We start from the raw sequence: 6,000 nt of genomic DNA on the forward strand, positions 1-6,000 counted from the left end.
TATATATATATATATGTATATATATATATATAAAATAATCATATTTGCTTTATTCTAATATCCATTTCCTTTTTCCTCAATTAGAAAATAACATACTTAAAATTAACATTTTTCTTAAAGAAACTACCAAGGTACTCATCCGCAGCGACGGAGGCCAACTAAGAAGCCAACAGGGGCCAACTACAAAAACTAATAAATCCAACAAATACATAAACATTAAATTTTCAATATAAAATAATTATCATAATGTTTTTTAAACAATTAAAAATATATAATAGAAAATATACTCATATAATAGAAAAATTAAACATATTTTTTGGGACTCAAGATCACAAATGTTAATCATCATTAAGTTGACATGTCAAGAACCTTTATAGTTCTATAGCATTTGTATGGGTGTAATTTAAACCATTCATTTTGAGTGACTTATCTTATGTTAATTATTCTCTATAAAGTCACGTCATACTTAAACAACTCATATTTTGTTCCAATGATATAATTTTAAGTAACTCTTGAATTACTCCCTTAAATGATCCTTAAATGACAATAATTTTTTTTTACTCATATGCAACTATTGCTTATATAAGTAACCCGGGCTTAATTTTAAGCAACCCAGTATGACACACAGATCACTTCTAATGATAAAAAAATTAAGCAATAATGTCTAAAAATAAATAATTCTAAGCAACTAACATTAGAGATGCTCTTGTAAGGTATATATGTTGACTATATATTTTTTTATGAAAAAGCTCTATTAATTATTGTTCTAAATGTTACTAAATCATAATGGATTATGAATAAAAAACTAAATCACAATGGATTATGTCATTCGTTATATTTTATTTAATGCAATAACCAACCAATAACTACTCAACAAAAAAAAAACCAATAACTACTGAACAAGAAATTGCTTTAATATTGTTGAAAAATAAAAGAAAAGGAATGTTGTATATAAAAGGAGAAAATATTAAAATGAAAATAAATAATATTCAAATATCTTTTCTACAATTGGAAAATTAAATGTAATTATCTATATAATCTTTATATACAAAGAAAAATAGTATAATTTTTCTAAAAAGAGAAATGATCTCTTTGTCTTTACAATAAATACTATCAAATAGAAATAGTATATTTTGATTTTTGTCAAAAACATAAAAAAAATACTACTACATAAATAACACTTAAATGTCATTATTTATATAATTAAGTTCCTTTAAATATAAATAATTACTCTAATATTTAAATATTATACATAATAACGATTTTTTTTATAATTAACATAAGAACAATTAACTTCCATGTACCTCCGTCTCTGTTCATCTGTTCATCAGATCATTTCTATTTTCATGCAAGTTCAAAATAAACCTATTTATAAAATTAAATATTTTTTATTGAGACAAACATAATTATTTAAGTTCTCTGAAATAAAATAAATTGTTCATCTGTTCATCAGATCATTTATGTATTTGATAGTCTACTTTTTAGATTCTTTTTAAGTTCAAAGTTCTGATTTAATTTACCACTTTATAACATCAAAATAAATTAATACAAGAAAACTCTTCATCTTAAGAAAATCGAATAAACATTCATAATATCTCTCAACAAACTCTGATGTCTCTCAGCAAATACAAGTACAATATAGTACTACAAATTATAATTATTATTCCTTAGCACAATTATATACAATTATTACTTAGTAACATACGAACACTGGCTCAATTAACCACTTGATTTCCAAGCATTCCCAATGTCCATCTGAAAGCAACAATGTCAGGACAATCATAATTACATGCACAAACAACAACCATAATACTCTTAACATCATGAAGTAGCAGTACAACTAGCATAAATTGTAGTCAACTACCCACAACATATCCTATTATATATTGGTGCTATAAAACCTATGCATGCATGCAAAAACTCTTTCTTTGGATTTTCTTCCTTCACTCTACCTTCAATCAAGCATGCATGCATAAGAGGAATTTCACCATTTTTAGCATTTGCTTGATAACAAAGATAAATCATTTTACTACTATTAAAATCTCTTTCATGCACAAAACACACACCCTAACTCTCTCGTCGTGGCAAAATTTTCTATTTAACTCTGAAAGAGTAAAAGGAATCAAAATTTTCTAACACACACCACAAATAGAATGTGAATTCCTTTTGCCACACATTTTGTCCAAACGGAAGGAAAAGGAAAGAGAAAGAACAAAGTGAAACTTACTTTGATGGTGGGATTTTGGCTGCTGTTCAAGATCTAGCTTGCCTCCATAGTCTCCATTTTGTCGTTGTTACAAAAATTACATTGTAAATAAATTTCAACATAAAGTTAAATGACTCATATATGGTCAAAAGTTATAACCAACAAAAGTAATTGAACAAAAGCACTACTAAATAAACATATTATCCAAAAGAGTTGTTTCCCTCTTAATTAGTACCATATCAATATTAGAATTTTTTGTTTTGAAAACAGAAGCAAACATACTAGGATACTACTCTTATATACTATTTGAAGGGAAAATATAAATAGAATGGTTAAACAAAAATATATCATTTAAAAATCAGGTAGTCGTTCTTATGTTGGTCAGGGCCAAAAACAACTATAGAACAAAGTGGATTAGGGTTATGTATCAAAGAACACCATTCTATTGTGAGCTATTGTGAATCATGTCCATAGATATATAATGATAAGATATCAACATATATCACTACTATTCATCATGTGACCTTTAATAATATTTTTTTGTCTAACACTTATTAAAAATATTGTTAAAAACTTTTTGCAACATTTAAAAAATGTTGTCAAATATAAATAAATGTTTCTAATATGTTTTCATGACATGTTATTAAATGTTGTGTATAGTCCATGTCGTTAAAAGTTTGAAAGGTTTTAATGACATCAACTATATACAACATTTGATAAAATATCGTGAAAACATATTAGTAACATTTATTCATATTTAACAACATTTTTTAAATGTTGTCGAAAGTTGTTAGCAACATTTTTAACAAGTGTTAGACAAAAAAATATTATTAAAGATTACATATGTTGTAGTGTATATCCTAGCTTCTTAATGGTTTTTGCTATTATTTTTTGCTCTAGCAATAGAGTTGTCCTCCATTTGATATCCTCTCCCAACAAGAGCATCTATTGGTTTTCTTCCCACATGCCTAAACCACTAAAGGCAAGATTCTACCATTTTTTGCTACAATGAATGCTACTCCAAGTACAACTTTCTCTCTAATGCATTGATTTTAATCATGTACTATTTGATATGTACACTCATCCAACACAATATTCTCATCTCTAGATTCTCTACTTTGCTGAGTTTATCCTATTGCTAGCTTTATCACTCAATACTCAGTTTCATATAACATTCATTACTACAAAATGTAGATTTAGCATCGTTAAGTTAACATTGATTTTTGATAAAAACCAATGTTAACAAAAATGCGATGGCAAAATGGTAAATAAAATGACTTTTTTAACATCAATTTTTTAAATAACCGATGTTAACACAGTAGGTTAACGTCAATTTTTCAAAAAACCGATGTCAACAAGAGCACGGTGGCATTTTTCGAAAATAAATTGAGTTAATTCACATCGGTTTTGAAAAAACCAATGTTAACATTGTTTAACATCGGTTTTTGTAAAAAAAATTGATGTTGTATTATTCATAAATTAAAACCCCAAACCCTTTTCCCCCCGCATACAGATTGGCATAAAATTCTTTGACAACCGCCACATCAATGCTTCCCTCCTGGAGATTGGTGAGGTGTTTGTGTAGATTATGCCTCTCCAATTCTACTTTAAACTCATCAAACTCAGTATGATATATCTGGACATTTCTCTTCGGAAGGATATTCCGACCGAGAATGTTATCTGTGTATCTATTCCAAGCTTCCAAAGAATGGAATCGCCTGGTGTCATATTGAGCTTGAGGTCTGGAAGCTGAGCTTTTTCTCTTTCTGGATGCCATATGTAATTAGAATAACCCATCAATTTATTATACCAGAATTTATTAAAATTTGAAAACAAAAAATAAAAATTGAAGACAGTGGGCACTTAGCGAGACACTACTCGCTTAGTGTGCCTTATGAAAAATAACTCACTAGCTTAGCGCAACAGGGGCGCACTTAGCGAGTTATGACAGAAAATTTTTCATCTGCATAATTGGCTTAGCGAGATAGACACTCGCTTAGCCTAGAACAAATTTATTTCACACATGTGCTTAACGAGTAGTGCTTGCTTAGCGCGACTCGTCTACTGGACACTAATTGGCTTAGTGAGCATGGCTTACTTAGCCTTATTCAAACCGCGTTGAATAGGGCTTAGCCTAACAGGGTTGCGCTTAGCGCGAGCAAAATTTCAAAATTTTAACTAAGTTATGTGGGCTTAGCGAATCAGACTCGCTTAGCCCAATAACTGCCGCAACAAATTGCACTTAGCTCAGATAAGATGGGCTTAGCGCGAGGCAGCCAACAAAAATTTGTCTAAGGTACCTGGGCTTAGCGAGACAGCATTCGCTTAGCCACAAGTTTATCATCAATGAAGTTTTTAGTGGCTTAGCGCACACAGATGTCGCTTAGCCACGATGTTCATATAGAAGATGAACATTCAACAAAAAGATGAACTCGCTTAGCGCAGACATGTTGGCTTAGCGAGTTCGTCTGGAAATGCATAAATTCATGCCAATTTGATGAACTCGCTTAGCGCATCAGATGGGCTTAGCGAGATAATCGCGTTTTCCAGAAAAAACGCAGAAGAAGTTTTTCAACTTCTTCTTTTAGGCCTCTAATAGGCCCCTATCGGACATGCAATATTATCTAAACTACCTACAAAGTGAAACTCCTAGCAAAGTCCTGATTTTTATCTATTCTACTTGCAATCTAACCCTAAAAATTAAATTTCTAACCTAAGTTTTTCTATCCTAAAGTATCAACAATAGAAGAAGCATAAGTAAAGTCAGGAACCTACTTGAATTGAAGATGTTCATTGTAGATTTGATGAAGGATGCAAGATAGGCATGACAACGGGACGGGTCGGGGGCGGGTTTTGCTTACCTCACCCCCGCTCTGACTCTCCATTTTCCTCCCCACCCCACCCCCGAAACTCAACGGGGTGTATATTTACTTCCCATCCCCGTCCCCGACGGGGTCGGGTTTTCCCCGCCTCGCCCTGTTCCCGACATACTTATAAAATTTTATTAAAAAATATAATTTTTAATAAAATAAATAAAATTTTAAATAACAACTATAACATATTTTTAAATTATACATGTCAACATAAAATTTAATCTAATAATTTCATGTTTAAATGTGTTTTGCGAAAGAAAAATAATGAAAGATGAATTAAATCAAACATATATTTTACAGTTTGATTTATATAACACACTCATTTTCGTTATCGTTCACTGCTTTCAACGACCTAAACTATGGCGCTCTCCTGCTCACGTACTTGTTCTGTTGTTTACCATTCTTCTTCGTAATCTCGAAGTCGGCGATCTTAATTTTGCCATTGCCGGAAACAAAAATGTCCAGAGGCTTCACGTTGCAGTGAACGAAGCCGGTGATTAGTGAATAACTTCTCTAATGTTTGATATTTCCCGCGACGGCAGGTTTCCTCATGATATTGCACTATTTTAGCGGACACCTGTCCTCGGCCGTTTTCATCGGAGTTTGATCGTAAACACATAATTCGGAGATAATACTAATTGACTTAATTACACCAATTGATTCACGGCTTAAATTATTAGGAATTCGTTCGCAGCAAATCATTAACGCGTTTAATCAATATATGCTATTCCAATACTAAAATCACATAAACACATGCTTAAATTAAGCAGCTTGCCTTTTCATAAACCAGAAAACTAAATATATATATTCTTTTTTTGTGAGTTTACAGTAACCACAGTTGCGATTGAATCTAAGGCTTCCTACAAACCCTAAACAATGTAAAGGAAAACTAATTAAAAATGGAAAGAAATATAACAAAAT

This window comes from Glycine max, chromosome 3 (assembly GCF_000004515.6).
Source record: "Glycine max cultivar Williams 82 chromosome 3, Glycine_max_v4.0, whole genome shotgun sequence".
Classification (NCBI taxonomy): Eukaryota; Viridiplantae; Streptophyta; class Magnoliopsida; order Fabales; family Fabaceae; genus Glycine; species Glycine max.